At 46.5% G+C, this 17,920-nt stretch overlaps 1 protein-coding gene across 3 annotated transcripts in view; it reads left to right on the plus strand.

Moving 5' to 3' along the window:
• Window positions 1-17,266: 17,266 nt before the first annotated feature.
• Zmat3 (zinc finger matrin-type 3) overlaps window positions 17,267-17,920 on the plus strand; it is a 30,882-nt gene continuing 30,228 nt past the window's right edge. The window contains exon 1 of one of the 3 annotated variants that reach the window (XM_052180670.1): window positions 17,267-17,355. The gene's annotated coding sequence lies outside the window, so the exon portion shown is untranslated. The other 2 variants (XM_052180667.1, XM_052180668.1) reach the window with 2 other exon arrangements.

Here is a 17,920-nt window from a genome sequence, read left to right on the forward strand (position 1 = left end):
TTTGGCCTTTGTGCGATCAGCATCCTTAGTCCTTTGTGGACCAGTTTTCATAGGGCCATTTATTTTCTTCCTATAGCCTCTTGGCTGTAATTATTCCTCCCTTCCATTCTGAGTACTGCTTCTAGTATTTTCTGAAGGGCTGAACTGGTGGATATGAAGTCCTTTAGCTAGTTCACAGCACGGACAGCTGGTTTTTGTCTCTTCAACTATAAAAGATAGTTTTGTTCCGTAAAGGAGTCTGCATCAGCATCTGCGGTCTTTAGGCCTTGAAGTCCATGCACCTAGGCTCTGCTGGATTTTAGGTTTCTATTGGGTGGCAGCTCTGGTTCTAACTCTGGCTCACCTCTGTATGTGACTTGTGGCCTCTCTCGAATCGTGCAGTATGGTTTCTTTGTTCTGTGTAATCAGAGGTTTCTCTATAATGACGTAGGAGTTCCTTAGGTGTTCCTGTCCATTTGGTATTCCATGTGCCTCTTGTATCTGCATGGGCCTCGGCAGCCTTAGATCTGAGACCATTTCTCCCATGAGTCTACTAGAAGATCTGGTGACTTGAGTGTCTCCAAGTTGAATCTCATTGAGTGACCAGTTGCTCTCTTGTTACCAAGCCTGATATTCTGTCTTCTGTGTGAGCCACACTGTTGCTAAGTCTTCCCACTGAGGCTTCTTATTTTTTTTTTATTTTAAAGTTCAATTTTTAATTTATTTTTTTAACCTGGGTTGTTTAATTTTTCATTTCTGGTTCATGTCAGCATGTGTTCTCTTCAGTATTTACATTTCTTTGTGGAGTTTACATTTCCCATCCCCAATTGTCTTCCTTGTTTTCTATCTTTCTTGGAACGTAATCAGCTTATTCCTGTCCTCTTTAGGTTCATTCAGGCCTTTGTTTCTTCTTTCAATTCCCTGAATTTATCAAGCATGTTCGTAAGTGTCTTGAGAGTCATCTGGGTTATCCCTATTGGTGAACATTGCTGGGGCGGATGATGATATCTGTGGGGGGCATACTGTCTTGCTTTCATATTGATTGTGGGTTTTGTGCTGGGACCTGGGCACCTGGTGTTAGGCTGTTGGTTGTGTGTTTGTTATGAGTATCTAGAGCATCTGTATCACATGGACAGTTTTGTTCTGTTTTCACTGTTATAGTGTCATGGCTGCTTTCAGATCAAGCAGGAAAGTTGAGCTCAGTTGATCAGGTCCTCAGGGCTGATTGGCGAGTGAGTGGGGAGGCCAGGGCGATTCCATTCCAGTGGCTTGCAGGCGCTGCTACGGTTGAGGCAGCTTTGCGAGTGCTCGAATGAGGCCTTGAAACAAGCAGACGGGCGGGGGCTGTGTAAACACTGAGAGCTGTGTGAGTAGCTGCTTGGGCAAAGTACTGGGACAGGAGGCATAGGGCAAAGGGGACTTCCCACCAGGCCCACGGGGACTTACCACCAGTGACTTTGGGTGCAGTTTGCTGCTAGAGATGGATCCAGGAAAATTGGGGGTCGGGGTGAGGAATAGACGGCCTTACCGACAAAGCCCACAAGTGTAAATATTAGTCAAGCTGGAACTGGTCGGGCAGAGTCTGTATTTTCTTTATAGAATTAAGTGGTGCCTTGCTGCCATTGCCAAATGAGGTAAAATCGCTTCCTCTCTAAAGCTAAGGTTCTTCTCTCAATTTAGCCTAACAATTTGTTCATCGGATTTAATGTGGTATTTATGAGATAATAAACCTGATGTTCACAAGACACCGTAACAATCAGAAAGACTTCACTAAAGAGGCCCACCTTTCACAACAGGCAGAGATTCCAGCTCCAGCCTCCTGTTGGGTCAGAACGTTCTTCCCTTACCGCACATGTCGGGCATTTAATTGTGCGCAGGTGCTTTCCTGTGTTTTCCACCTTGTTTATCTCACTTGAGCAGCTCTTTGCCCTGGGAAGATGAGTCACTATGAACACAAGCCTCCTTTCATCCTAGTTATCACAGCTCTTTGGGGATGACGAAGATCACAGCTCTGAGCAGATGGACCTCCAAGAAGAATGGCCACAGGGCCATCCTGACAAACTCTCCAGCCACAGGGTTACTCTTCCTGCTGCCTCGAGGGTTGCTTTGTAACCACAGGTTGCTTTCTCCTCAGTCTGGAGGGCAGATAAAGTGAAGCAAGAGGAAAACAATATGTTGGGGGGGGGGCGGAGCTTATAATGGCTCAGTATGGGAAGTGCTTGCCAGCCAAGGGTGAGGGCCTAAAATCAAAACCAGAATCCATGTCAAAAGCATATGGGTGTGGAAGATGGAGGCAGGCAGATGCCTCAGCTCACTGACCAGCCTTAGTGTATTTGGTGAGCTCCAGGCCTGTCTCAAAAACTCAAGTGGGGCACCTGAGGAACACCACCTGAGGCTGTCCTGTAGCAGCCATATGCAGCCAGACATATGTGTACCATATACATATATGGACCCACTCACACATGAACACATGCGCGTATACACGCACAGGCACACACACAAGCATACAGCATACTGACAGGAGGGTGGCCAATGCCTATAATTCCAGCACTTGGGAGCTAGAAGCAAAAGAAGCAAGATTTCAAGGATAGTCTTGACTACATAGCAACTTTGAGGCTAGCCTAGACTACATGAAACCCTGCCTGGGGGTGGGGGTGGAGGGAGCACAGAAGAAATGAAGGGAGAGAGAGAGAAGAAGAAATGAAGGAAGGAAAGATAGAACTCTTAGATATAAAAGGGTAAGCAAGACCCAGCACACTTAAGCCCGACTCTGGAAATGTGGCGTTTAGAGTAACAACCTGTGTGTGCTTGCTTACAATAGCTGTCCACATTGGAACCTAGGTCTCCCACTACCTGCCTGTAGGGTTTCTGAGATGGAAGATTTAAGGATTTTAAGGACACAAATGGTGGGAAATTGGGTGAAAAAAGAAAGAGAAAACCGACGTTTCCCTGGCTGACTTCAAACAAAATAGTTTCACTATGCCCTTAAAAGTCTAGTAACGAGGGCGGGAGAGATGGCTCAGTGGTTAAGAGCCTGACAACTCTTCCAGAGAACATGGGTTTAGTTCTAGCATCCAAGTGGGAGCTCACCACAGCATGTCACTCCAGTTTGAAGCAGTCCAATGCCCTCTTCTGGCCTCCAGAAGCACTGCACTCAAGTGGTGCACAGGAACACTTGCAGGTATTCACTAGCGATATGTATACACATTATATATGTGTGTGTGTGTGTGTGTGTGTGTGTATATACATATATACACATTATATATAATGTTATATGTTATTATATTATAATAATTATATACAATTATATATTATTATATGTGTATACATATCACTATCAACACTAGATTTTATATATATAAAATAGGTTTTATATATATAAAATCTAGTGTTGATTTAAAAAATAGTGTGAGTTGTTCTCTCAGTTCAGTGCAGATTCTATGTGGGTCTATCTAGCCTGATTCATGTATGAAAATGTTGGGAGTACATGACATTTGAAGACTGGCCTCTGATGTCTCTGCCAGCATCAGCCTCATTGTGGATGGGCATGGCTGCAAACTGTGCTGAGATTTAAGGCTGAGAACATGGCTCCACTGTACAGAATACCCTGACTCACGAGAAAAAGTCACCACAGATTTTCCAAGAAGAAGGAAAGGGGATGGGGTGAAAGGAAATGAGGGAGGAAAGGGGAAGGAAAGAAGGGAGGATGTACACAGAAAACTACATAAAAAACTAAAGCAACTTGTAAAATTAGTTTCATAGCCAAGCAGACTGCGAACCTTTTTCAATTGCACTGCTGAAGAACATTTTCACATATGAAAACATGCACTCAGATATAAAGTTGAAGCTGCGATGGTGACACACACCTGTAACCCCAGCACTTGGGAGGTAGAAGCAGGAGAATTAGAAGTTCAAGGCCAGCCTGGGCTACATATGAAACTTGAGTATAGCCCAGATCAGATGAAACTCTGTGATTCTGCCTCCAAAAACAACCCCTCCACACACACACACACACACACACACACACACACACACACACAGACAGTATCTCACCTGTTCATCTATCTGTCTCTGTATCTATATCTCTATCTACCTACTTAACTAAAATATGTTGAAGATAAATATTATTGATGTAGACTTTCATGCTAAATACTTTTGATTGCAGGAATATTTGTGCAGTCATTTATTTTCAAGATAACGTGAGCTTGTAGTGAACAGAGTTGTAACTGAAAAAAAAACACACACAAATTCAGAGTGTGTAAAACAATGTGTTGCTTATCTCCTGAGCTTCTTATGTTTAACTGCATTATTCACTGAGAGCCCTTGACTTAACTTCTTGTCATTTTGCTTAGTTTGTTTAACAGCTGCTCTTTCACTGAAAATATTCATATTACTTCAGTAAAAGATGGCATTGGAAGGTTGGGTGAAGAAAACTGATGCCAGCTTGGGGATGCAGCTCAGATGCTAGCTTGCCTGGCATGCAAGGGGCCCTGGGCTCCATCCCTAGCACTACATAAAAGTGGGCGTGGTCGAACATCCCTGGAAAGCACTTGGTAGGTAGAGGCAGCGGGATCAGAGGTCCAAGGTCATCCTCTGCTACTCAAATGGTTCAAGGCTAGCCTTGGATATATAAGACCCTGTCTCAAACAAGATAAAACAAAACCCAAATTTAAAAAGAAAATCCCAAGAATAATGGATGATTTCAGACTTTTCAACTTACATATGATTTTTAAAAAGGTAAAACAGCACTCATTTTATTAAAAGATTTTGATAGGTAACCATTACATTATAAAATACACTGATCTAGGCCTGGCAGGATAGTTCTGTGAGGGAAAAGTGAACTCAAGGGATTGCCACAGAAGCCTGATGATCGTGGGCTCTGTGGCACACCTGTGCTGTACACACACTGATAACACCACACGAAATAAGATAATTAAAACTGTACATACTGATTAGGGAGCCAGCAGTCTCCTACGTCTTGGTGACTTGATTTCATAGTATATAGTAGATGTCTGAAATTTGTGCTTTCCATCTGTCTTAGAGTTTTACTGCTATGAACAGACACCATGACCAAGGCAACTCATATAAGGATGACATTTAATTAGGGCTGGCTTACAGTTTCAGAGGTTCAGTCTGTTATCATGAAGGCGGGAACATGGCAGCTCCCAAGCAGACATGGTGCAGGAATGAGGGGCTGAGAGTTCTACATCTTCATCTGAAGATTGCTAGGAGAAGACTGGCTTCCAGGCAGCTAAGATGAGAGTCATAAAGCCCATGCCCACAGTGACACACCTACTCCAACAAGGTCACACCTCCAAATAGTGCCACTCCCTGGGCCAAGCATATTCAAACCACCACAGCACCTTATCCTTGTTGCTTATCTATCTGAAGGCTTGCTCTTTCCTTGATGGTTTAACTCTATAACTTACATCGTGTAGTAAAAACAGACAACTAAGCATGTTGCAGACTTTTGTGTAACGGCGACACATAGCTTAGTGTGCTAGAGTTGACTGAAGGGAGGAGAGATTTGCTTTGGAGTCCATCTTTAGTATTCAGTTACTTACGGTACAGGAGTCATAGTACTTGCTCCATCTGTGTGCCAGACCATTCACATCACTGCAGACCAGGAAACTGAGCAAGGTAGGAACCAGGCTCTTTCAAAGACCCAACCCTCATGAGCTACTTCTGCGAGCTCCGCATCCTGAAGTGTGTGGAACTTGAAAGATATCATTGTAACCAAGGGATGAAACATTCAAAACATGAGTTTGGGGAGCATTTCAGAGTCAATGTTTTTTGTTTTTTTGTTTCCATCAGCTTGATCTACATGTTTGGGGAAATCTGAGATTTCTGAAAGACTATTAGTCAAAAAGAGAAAGTTAATACAATTGAAGACGATTTGGGGCGTAGCAGTTTATACTCTTTGCAAAATTGATACTTTGTTGCAATGGCACCCTGTTTATTTACGCCCAGACTCACCTTTTCCCTAGTGGTAAAGGACTGAAACACTGTTTCCATGTTGGAGCCACCATATGTTTTTGTTCTGGAGCTCTCCGTGGACATTGCTAGACTTGTGGCGGTTCTCCTGCTGTCTGGAGGCTTTTCTGTCCATGCCTGCTTGGTTCTTTATTTTCAAACACAGTTCCTTAGCTTCTATTAACCCTAACGTCACCTTCAGTATCTGCTAACTGCAGGATCTGAAGCCGAAATATCAGTAAAGACTGAATAGTGGGCTAGCCTCGTGGCCCAGCAGGTAAAGACCCTTGCCACCAATCCCGACAACCTTAGTCTGAGTTTGATCCCCAAGATCTATATACTAGAGAGAGAAAACCAACTCCTGGAGAGTTTTCTCTGATTTCTATACATGAATGCATGTATAAACACACACACACACACACACACACACACACCATGTAATTTAAACACAAAGTTTTCATGCCTTAACATGTGCAGGGCTGGAGGTTTGATCTCAAGCAATACACAAACACAGAAAGACACACATACACACACACACACACACACACACACACACAGAGACAGACAGACAAACAGACAACCTTAGATGGCATGTGATTTACAGAGTTTCTGAAACAAATTGACAATCTAACTGCTGAAATTTATAACAGTAGTGTGAAGATAAGTATGTATTGTCAACTTGACAGAATCTAGAATTAGTGGGAGATGAACCTCTGAACTAACCTGTGGGTATTATCTAGATTGAACTAATTAAAATCTATGTGAGAACATTCATCTTTTTTTTTTCTAAAGACAGGGTATGGTGGTTTGAATAGAAATGGGCCCATAGACTCATGTGTTTGAAGGCTTGGCCCATAGGGAGTGGAACTATTAAGAGGCATGGCCTTGTTGGAATAAGTGAGGCCTTGTTGGAGGAAATGTCACTGTGGGGGTGGGCTTTGAGGTCATATATACTCAAGCTATGCCCACGGTGAAACAGTCTCCTTTTGCTGCCTGCAAAGCAAGATATAGAACTCTCAGCTTCTTCTCCAGCATGGTCTGCATGCATACCACCACGTTTCCCACCATGATAATGGTAGTACTAAACCTTTGAAACTGTAAGCCAGCCCCAATGAAATGTTTTCCTTTAAAGCGTTGCTGCCAAGGTCATGGTATCTTTCCACAGCAATAAAACATAAAGCAAGACTCAGGGTCTCACTATTTAAAACCAGCTGGCCTGGAACTTATTGTATTGATCAGGCTGGCTCTGAACTCATAGACGTGTATGCCTGCCTCTGCCTTTCAAGTGTCCAGCTTGAAACGTATCCTAATCAGGGTTGCTATTGCTGTGATAAAACACTATGACCAAAAGCAAGTCAGGGAGAGAAGGGTTTATTTGGCTTTTACATCGTGGTCCATCATAGAAGGAAGTCAGAACAACAACACAATCAGGGCAGGAACCTGGAGGCAGGAGCTGATGCAGAAGTCATGGAGGGATGCTGCTTACTGGCTTGCTCATCGTGGTTTGTTCAGGCTGCTTTCTTGTAGAACTGAGGACCACCAGCCCAAGAGTGGCACCACCCACAGGGTGCCAAGCCCTCCTCTAGTAATCACTAAGTAAGAAAATGCTTTACAGGCTTAATACTACCTCATCTTATGGAGGCATTTACTCAATAGAGGCTCCCTCCTCTCAGATGACTTTAGCTTGTATCAAATTGACATAAAACCAGCCAGCACAGAAGACGCATCTTAACTGCGAGTGGAATCATCCCTTGCCTGAAGTAGGGAAAGGACCTAAGCAGCAAGTATCCATTTGTGTCCATCTCGTCTCAGGATCATGGAAATTATATGACAAGCTTCCTTAGATTCTTACTGCCTTGACTTTGAGATTCACAGACTCTCTTGAACTGTGAACCAAAGCAAAGCATTCTCCTTTAAATGGCGGTCGTCACATCAACAGGAAAATGGGGTGGAGGGAAGATGATGGTGATTTAGGAGAACACTCTGGTGTAGGAGAGCCTATGGATGGTACAATGACTCAGGCTTTGAGAAGTACCCATGTGGTAGCAGGAAGACAGTCCCCCTCCCCCATGGGTGTGCTGGTATCCTACAGAAGGCTATCAGGCGAGCGCTGTGGGCTGATGTGTAAAAACCAACTGTGATGTCCGTAAGCATTTTGGTAGTTACGAAAGCCTTCACTGCCCCAGTGGGAGAGCAGAAATGATTGAAAGTCACACTCAGAACTCAGCGTCATCAAATTTCAAAGATAATTGTGGACTCATCTCAGGCAGGAATGCCTTGCCAGCATTGGACTTTGGGTGGGAAAGTGGGGCTCTGACTTATGGATGAAGAGATTTGTGGCTAGGGTCCAGGACTCTCCCCCAGGCTCCTGCTCTCACTGGCTGTTCCTACAAGGAACGATCCTGAAGAGGTCACTGCCACGTGGACACCGGAAGACCCCACAGGTCTGTTGTCTGTTGTCCCTTTCCTGGCCAGGAACTAAGGTCCAATTACAGACTAACTCATTTGGGACGTGCTTGAAAATGACTTAGGAAGAAAGAGATTTCACACTGAAAGGAGCTCAGTTCTTGTTCAAGGTCACTGAAGTTAAGGATGGGATGTCCTTGTCATATTTTAAATTCAGGCTGAGTCTAGTCTGGTGCCACTACATACTGTGTGAACAGTAGCGTTCTGCTGGTATGATAGTGCGCTCTACTCCCAGCACTCTGGAGGCAAGGGTGGGCAGATCTCAGCATCTGAGGACAGTCTGGTTTATATTGCGAATCCCAGACCAGTTAAGACTACTGTGAGACCCTATCTCAAAACACAGGCAACAACCAAAGCAGTCACTTTGGGGCTGTACCTGGCCCTGAAAGAATCCTGTTTCACAAGTGGCCTTTGACTCTGTTTTCAAAGGAGGATGACTCTGCACCTTGTCATGCATATAAACACCACCGTCTATCTGTCTGGAACCATCCACGGAAGTGCAGACTGGATAGGTAACTTATGCCTAAAGGTATTAAGTGTGTTACCTTACAAACCTACCAGGCTTGAACAGGATCACATGTGCACATGGGCCTCGAAATCACACCAGGGAACCCAGGCCTGATGACTCACAGGGCATACCAGATGGAGGACAGGGTGCAACTTCCTCAACTGAATCTCACTAAGAGAAGGACACCTAACTTCCGGCAGCAATGGACTGATAGGCGGGACTCCTGAAGTACCAGGGGCTCTGCTTGGTTACCTCAGCTGTCATTCTACCTGTCCATTGTGTGGACCTTTCTTCATCCCGCCCTCCATCACTATGACCCCTGTGGCTCCACACCTCACCCCTGCAGCTTGACTGGAAGATGGAGTCTGACCTTACCGCAGAACACCAGAGATCGGTTCCACTCCACAGCAGCCCTCTCCGCCTGTGGGTTAGGCTTCCTGAGAGCCCTGAATCCCACCACAGCCTTCACCTTCACATCCATTCTGTAATGCACATACCTAAATATATTCCTATAGACCTACTTACTGGGTGACATACAATAAATGGCCTGAGAGTTAATATTAGTAATTATCGAAATTACACCTGTGATGGCCTCAGCCATCCCTTCGGACCACATTTTGAATTGTCTTTTTGTTTTTGAGACTCTCATGAAGAGTCTCATGAAGGCTGGCCTGCAACTCACTGTGTAGGTGAGGATGACCTAGAATCCTGATCCCCCTGCCTCCACCTGCAGGGATTTGGTTCCTAAGCCTTTTTTGTAAGGTGAGGCTTTAGAGTAAAGCTAAAGCCTGAGGCTTTCAGGCTGTAGGCATGTTTGGGAAGATTTCTAGTTGGCAGATTCTTCCCCACTTCTGTACATGTGTGTGTGTTACAAAAATAAAACCTGTGCCTTTTGACTATTCAACTTCTTTATATACTTTTGTGTTTTTCTGCATTGAAACTAGACTGCTCTTAGATAACGGTGTCTTAATCTCTTGTCTTTTCCTAGAGCAGAGTAGCTGGTGATTTCTAAAGAGAAATTTCTTTAACTCATGGTTCTGGGGGTTGGCCGTCCAGGATCAGGGGGATCTTTCTGAGAGCTGTGTGCTGCATCACCATTTGGGGCAGAGAAAGGGAGTGTGGACAAGACTGACAGAAAACACCTCAGGGTGGGGCTCGTTCTGTGACAACATGCTCGGCTGGTAACCAACCCAGCCCCGTGAGAACTTTATGAACTAAGCCGTTTAGAGTCCTGCCTCCCAACAACAGTACAACAACAACATAGTTTCAATGTCAGTTTGGGAGACCAACTATGTTCTAACCACAGCACACAAATACAGAAAAGAGGATAACAGTGATGGGTAGTTTAGTGAAAATGAGTGTAAGTCGGATTTCTTGATTACGACCTATGTCAGGAACCAAAGCTCTGCTGGTCAGCCCAGAAGCTGCCCTTGTTTCCTGTCCCAACCGCACCCACCCCTTAGGTACACCTGGAAGCACCTGCTGCCCTGATCTGTGATAATTCATCTTTGCTTTTTATTATGACATGTCAAAGATGTATGTGCGTTTAAACTTTAGAACTCTGTTTTGTCAGTCTTTGAAAATCAGTTTAAGACTTTAAAAAAAATCTTATTTTCCTCAGCGTTTGTCCCTCCTTTTCTGGGTTATTTAGTGAGAAAACTAGGTCATTGTCCCACAGTCTGGATTTTGCTAAGTATAGCCTGCACATAGCCTTTCTTTAAAAACAATTAAAAATTATTATTTTGTGTGTTTTGGCTACGTATATGTCTGTGCACCACATGCATGCCTGGTGCCCACAGAGCTCAGAAGGAGGTATTAAATCCCCTGGAAATGGAGTTATAGACAGTTCTGAGATGCCATGTGGGTGTTGGGAATTGAACCCAGGTTCTCTGGAAGAGCAGCCATCTCTCTTGCCACCATAAACAGCATTTCCTGTGTGTGCACGCAAATGAATGTGGAGACCAGAAGTCGGCCCTGCCTGCTGTTCCTCAGTCATTGCTCACCTCCTGTTTTGAGGCAGAGTCTCTCACTGGGATGTGGGCTTCACTGCCTCAGCTGCACTGAATGGCGCTGCAGCTCCAGGGATCTGCCTGTCTCTACCTCGGATAGCAAGCGTGCTCTGCTGCAGTAAATCTCCAACCCAAACAGGCCCGTGCAAAGCAAACACAACTCAATATGAACACAAGCTGCATGTCTAGACTGGGCAGATCTACCACTACACTACTATATCCCTGTCTTAGTCAGGGTTTCTATTCCTGCACAAACATCATGACCAAGAAGCAAGTTGGGGAGGAAAGGGTTTATTGAGCTTACACTTCCATGTTGCAGTTCATCACTAAAGGAAGTCAGGACTGGAACTCAAGCAGGGTTGGAAGCAGGAGCTGATGCAGAGGCCATGGAGGGATGTTTCTTACTGGCTTGCTTCCCCTGGCTTGCTCAGCCTGCTCTCTTATAGAACCCAGGAGCACCAGCCCAAAGGTGGAACCACCCACAAGGGGCCCTCCCGACTTGATCACTAATTGAGAAAATGCCCCACAACTGGATCTCATGGAGGCACTTCCCCAACTGAAACTCCTTTCTTAGTGATAACTCCAGCCTGTGTCAAGTTGACAGTACAATCCCCATCTATGCGAGCCCACATCACTTGCGGTTTCTCCAGGCCATGTGCTTTTGCCCCATTTTCCTCCTCCCTCCTCCTCCCTTCTGTCCTCTCCTTCCTCCCCCCCCCCCAAACTATTTAGCTCCATCTTCCCTTCCACTCCCCAATCACCGGCTCTAGCCTTTATTTTACAAGTTAAGGTGGGGAGAAGGTTCCCAAGAAGTCACCTGTGTATGTGATTCACTCCTAGTCTGCAGCCCCTCCAGGGAAAGTGGAATTAGCATCAAAATACAACCAGCACCAGGACTATCCACAACAATGTTCTACTAGGCTTGCTTTTTTTCTTCTTCTAGGTGGTAAGGTTTGAACTCACTACCCCATGTTCAGTAGGCACTTTACTACCTGAGCCATCTCCCCAGCCCTGACTTCTAGACTTCTACATTTCTCTCTCTCTCTCTTCCTTTCTGTCTCTCCCTTCCCCCCTTTCTCTCTGAGACAGGAGCTCTCTACATACCCTGGCTGTTTTGGGACTCACAATGTTGACCAGGCCAGCCTTAAACTAACAGAGATCCTCCTGCTTCTGCCTCCCAAGTTCTGAGACTAAAGGTGTATGCTGCCACGGCCGGCCGACTCCATTTCTCGTTCTCATGAGCTGAATCCTCAGGGTTGACACAGCAGGTGGGTTGGTAAGAGTCTCTTTGTTTTCCCCTCTTCCGTTCCTCTGTGGTGTCATCAGTGGTGGGGACTTCACTGTCAGAGGTCTCCTGGCTTCACTTCTGCTCTGGATCCTCCTCCTCCTCCTCCTCCTCCTCCTCCCTATTATACATTTGGATTGTAGTGCCCGCATTTTCTCTACAGATTGGAGAGCAACACTGGGCTTGTTAGTTTATGAGCAGGCTCATGAACTTCGTGTGCCCCCTGCCCCCCCCCCATCAATCTGTATAAATCTGCTCTGTGAGTCCTGTCAGCCGCTGCAGTCTCAGCCCGGCCATGCTAGGCAGAGCTTTCGCTATGGCTGGTTTGTCTCCATCCTCAATTATATTTTGAGCCTGGGAGGACATTTCAGTGTGGTAATTGGCTACGGCCCGAGCTTTGCTTCCTATTGGATCCAGCTTCTAATTAGAGGGCTGAGAAGCAGCTGAAGTTGTATCTCTGCTGCTCACATCTTGCTACTGTCTCCCCCTCCCCACACTTTTTTTTTTAAATGTTCCAAAGACACTTGAGGAATTGTTTTGCTTGAGCTAAGACTTTTGGTATATCGTGTTGCTATCATTGTAAAGGAAGAAGTGTGTCTAAAAGCAGCAAAAATAATTCTGAAGTCTTTCTCTGATGCTGTCAAAGAGAAAGTAACACTGGAGGGCATGGTACCCTGATCTTGAAAGGGAAGGAGCACAGTGTCTCAAGGCTCCATGCCAATTTCCACACAAGAGGGGAAATTGACTGGATGTATGTACCAGCCTTTGGAGATCATACATGTCTCTTCTCTCCTTATCCTGTGTCCACATGAAGATTCCTGACATAGACACCACCATAGCTCAAGCCAATCAAAGCCACCCAAAGCATGTTACAATTATATTCTTGGTAAACAAACCAACACAGTATAGAATTTAATATAATGAAAATACTTCTCTCTGTGTTATATTTTGAGAGAGATTCTCCTGTAGCCAAGGCTAGCTTTGAAATTGTCATGTAGATGATAGTGGCCTTGATTGACTGTGTCACCTCACATGAGTATGCCTGCTTTACCTGCACAAAAGTAGGTGTGTCATGAGCATGCTGGGTTCCCAGGGAGCCAGAAAAGGGCGCTGGATTCTCTAGAACTGGGATTACAGATGGTTGGACACCAACACCTGGGGCTGGGAAGTGGACCCTGGTCCTCTGCAAAAGCAGCAGCTGCTCTTAACTACTGAGCCTTCTCTTCAGATCCTTTAACTTTGTTTTAAGATTGGAATTTTCTCCTGATAGATTCAATGATTCCTATATAGTAGTTACATTAGGAGAGAACTTTTTGTCAAGCACAACTGTCAGACACTGTAATCATATTAAAGAATAGAAGGATGGATATTCCTTGGTCATGCACGCATCTGTTGAATGAGAATCATTATTCAATTAACTGTGGCCATGCAAGTATGCTGCTCGAGCTGTATCAGCTAACAAATCCGAGGATTTGTGAAATGGTTTTTCCTCCTCTCCTCCTTTTCTTCCTCCTTCATAATTGAATTGGACATGGTGGTACAAGTCTGTGATCTCGACACTCAGAAGGCTCAGGCCAGCCTGGAATAATAGTACAACCATAGCTCAAGACACACACACACACACACACACAGTAACACTCTTATGCTAAGAGCCTCTACTTCCGCTGGAGAAAACCTTACTGTAGCCGCTCCCCATGTGCTTCTCTTCCTCAAAAATCCCTTTTGTCCTCAAGACAGCTGTGGTCAATAGTAACCCCTTCCAAAGATCTACTTCCTTTGCTCCCCTGAGGGTTTGGGAGTCATTTGAGTGGGGCAGGAGCAGGGTGGAAAACAGGCAGCAAGGGGGGCTATTTTAAGGGGTTCTTAGGTACAGTCTTGCACCCCACTGACTGGCCCCAACAGTTGACATCTTGCCCACCACTTTGGGGTCGATCCGTAACCTTTAGCTTTGTCCTTTTCTTATTCTGAGCTGTAAGGTCAGCATCATCGGCTATCCACTGCCTCTTGCAATTACCGTGTACCGTGAGTGGATTTTTTTTTTTTCTTTTTTGGATTTGGTTTTTTTGAGACAGGGTTTCTCTGTGTAGCCCTGGCTGTCCTGGAACTCACTTTGTAGACCATGCTGGCCTGGAACTCAGAAATCCGCCTGCCTCTGCCTCCCAGAGTGCTGGGATTACCCGTGAGTGGATTTTAAGGCTGCAGGTGCTAAAGAAATAAATTTGCGGATGTTCTTGTTCTTCATGACCAAGCACGAAGCCTGAGCCATAGCCGCTTTCTTTGTGGGCTTACCTCAGCTGCCGTTTGCATCTTCCTGCTGTGTAGACTCAGGTGTCCCGGATGTTGGATCGATTCCCAAGGTCTGTGCAGGAGTTCCACTGTCTCTGCGCCCACAGTCTCTTCCCAGACAACTTCTCGAGGTCTTTCTTGAGGTTTATAACACCACCTCTAAGCGACAAGATTGACTGCCCGTATTGCATTTGTGTCAGGTTATACTCTTAAAAATTTGTTATTACTATTTCTCCATGCACAGTACAGGTCTGCTGTGGAGGTCAGAGGACAGTTTTGGGGAGTCGCTTCTCACCTTCCTCCTTGCGGCAGGGTGTCCCTTGTTTCTACTACTGTGGTGCATACCCCAGCCCTGCTGGCCTGAGAACTTATGGGGGTGTTCTCCTGTTTCTGCTCTGCATCTCACCACAGGGATGCTGGGATTACTGATGCAAGTCACTGCACCTGGCTTTTTAATTTTTTTTAAAGATTTATTTATTTATTATATGTAAGTATACTGTAGTGGTCTTCAGACACCAAAAGAGGACATCAGATCTCTTTACAGGTGGTTGTGAGCCACCATGGGGGTGCTGGGATTTGAACTCATGACCTTCAGAAGAACAGTCGGTGCTCTTACCTACTGAGCCATCTCTCCAGCCCCCTGGCTTTTATTATGTAAGTACCATACAGCCATCTTGTGGCCCCAGATTGTATTCTTATTTGGAATGACCCTTCTCCGCTGCCACCCATCACTGTGCCAGACACCTAGGAAAGCAGAGATGACTGCACTGGCTTAAGGTTTAGTGACAAAAGTGGCTTTGGCTATTGGAATCTGTATGGATGGGCCACAACACATCAGTGCCACAATGGGACATTGGAGACATAGCTTTAAATGGCTCCACTAGTTTCCACTAGTGATTTTGATCCTCTCATCTGCTTCAAGTCCCATAGAGGTGTGCCTTCCATCAACTGACCAGCAAGACACAATCACACAACACACAATCACACAAGTAGGTTTTAGCCACAAGTCATTGAGATTTGTTTTTGTCCTATAGTCAAGGTGGTACATATGACCTGTTTCTTTTTTTTTCATTTATTTTAGTTTTAATATTTATTTATTTATTGGGGGGGTGTTGAATCCAATAAGACCCAGTGATTCACAACAAAAGCTCTAATTTGTGGGGCCATTTGTGGGAAGGAAATGCCTTAGCTGTCTGAAGTGAGTGTAGGGAGGGTCAGGGGTAGCGTGTGTGTGTGTGTGTGTGTGTGTGTGTGTGTGTGTGTGTATGAGCTAGCAGGTGAGGTTCCTATTTTCAGCTTTTAGATTTCATTCTGACATGCAAATACACACAAAACCATAAAATATAAACCGAAGACTCTAAGACCTGTCTCTTTCTGCACTCAGGGAGCGTAAGGTAGGTACTATATATAATAAAGTCAGATGCGAGGAATGGAGACTGTGTTAGCATGCAGTGACCCGAGAGGCCACGGAAGTTGCGTGTGGGAGAGACCGCAGAGGACAAGGATGGACAGGGAGAAAGGCATTTAACACCAAGGACAGACTGCGTAAGATCACAGAGGTAAGGAGGGATCATGGGCCTGTGATGGATAGGACACAGTCTGTCAATAGGAGTGTTTCAGGATTAGAAGCTGAAGAGGGAAGACTCACCCTGAATGTGGGCGGCATCCCGTGGATGGAAAGTAGCAGAGCAGCTCCTCCCGGCTTCCTGACTATGGGCACTTGTGACCAAGTGCCCCACTTTTGCCCTCACGCCCTCCCTGTTGTGATGGACCATACCCTCAAACTGCAAGCCCAAATTAATTTCTTTTCTTCCGTTGCCTTTGCCAGCTATTTTATAAGACGGGACGTGTGGGTGAAACCGAGGATGAGGACTCTGCATGGTCCCAGCTAACAAGCCTGAACGGCAAAGTTCTAAGACTGGCAAAGGTTTATTACAAAGGGCTCAGAAATGCGTTTCTACCCCGCTGTTTTTAAAAACAACGAAACCATTTGATGGTTTCACACACACGGCACGTGCACTGAACTCATCTGTATGGTGGACTACTTGTCCCGCTGGCATGTGCACCCTGCCTTACTCTGCTGAACAGTCCTTGAATTTTTGAAGCCAGTACCGGGTTGTTGGCGCATGCTCCAGTCATAGCATTACATTCCTGTGTAAGCTGTCTGACTGCTAGGCTGAGCTGAGGCTCATCATATTTTGACTTTGGCATTTTAGTTTATGGTTTACCCAATAACCACAGACAATGTGAAAGTACTTGATGCTGTGAAACCACACTCTGCCGATAAAATGGAAAATTGGTGTCATGTTGTCCAAGGGAAAAAACCCCAGTCACCATACAAGTAGTCACACGTAGAAGGCACAAGCAGGCTGCAATCCATCCCAGTGCCTCTCCTGAAGGTATCCCGGGGACTTCTGCGGTCCACCCGGTCCTGCGGGGTGAGCGGGCTCTGCACCCTAGTGAGGCCTTGGCCCGAGGCTTCCCAAAGTCTCAGGGCAGAGGAGCAGGGAGTGCAGTTTCCAGGTTTCAGAGGAGAACCTCCGCCCTCCTACCAGGCTGTGCCAGGCTTCTGCCCTCATTGCTTTCAGGGTAGGCTGGGGCAGCTCCGAGGAGCCATCAGGGCCAGGGTAGTGAACCCTTTCGCGTCGCTGTCCTGCACCTGCCCTGCGCCCGGGGTCTGCGGGAGCAGCCGCTGTCTGCGCACATGCGCAGTGGCGCTGCCGGGAGCCCTGCCTCCTCCTCCTCCGCCGCCACCGCCTCCCGGTTCCGCAGTCACTTCCTGCAGCTGTTTCCCTGTGGCTCCGCTCCGACCGACTTTTGACAATCTGCCTCCAGCAGCGGAGCGACCGGTCGGTGGCGTCGCGCGCAGAAAGTGGTCTTGGAGCGGGCGGCGGTGCGCGGGGTGGCGGGGCGGCTGCGGCCTGCCGGTTCCGGTGAGTGCGGTCCTCGAGTCCGCGCGGCTGCGTCCGTGTGTGCGTGTCAGCCTCGCCCGCGGCGTCCGGCGGGCCACCGATCCCGATCCCGCAGCCATTCGCACAGCCGCCTCGGCGACTCGGTGCTCCCCTGCCGGCATCCGCGCGGGACCGGAGTGCGTGTGAGCGTGCCCAGTCCGCGAATGGCACACGCGGGGGCGATGCTGCAGGGGCGCAGCTCTGAGTCCTAGATGCTGAGCCTGGGTCGCCACGGCCTCCTCCCCTTCTCAGCTTCCTTCTGGGATGTAAAGCAGCCTGCCAGGGCTGTTTTTCTGCCTGCCACGTTTTGGTGACCTCTGAGTAAGGTTCTCTCTTGTCTTCTCTTCTCCGGAATACCCAGGGGTAGCCTTCCCTACTTTTCCCGGACGCCAGGAACCTGTTCCTGGATTCTCTTCTCTGCCTTGGGTCGGTTTCTGCTAAGGGGAGGCTGTTGTTTGCGGTA

The sequence above is a fragment of the Apodemus sylvaticus genome, chromosome 4, assembly GCF_947179515.1.
Source record: "Apodemus sylvaticus chromosome 4, mApoSyl1.1, whole genome shotgun sequence".
Taxonomy (NCBI): domain Eukaryota; kingdom Metazoa; phylum Chordata; class Mammalia; order Rodentia; family Muridae; genus Apodemus; species Apodemus sylvaticus.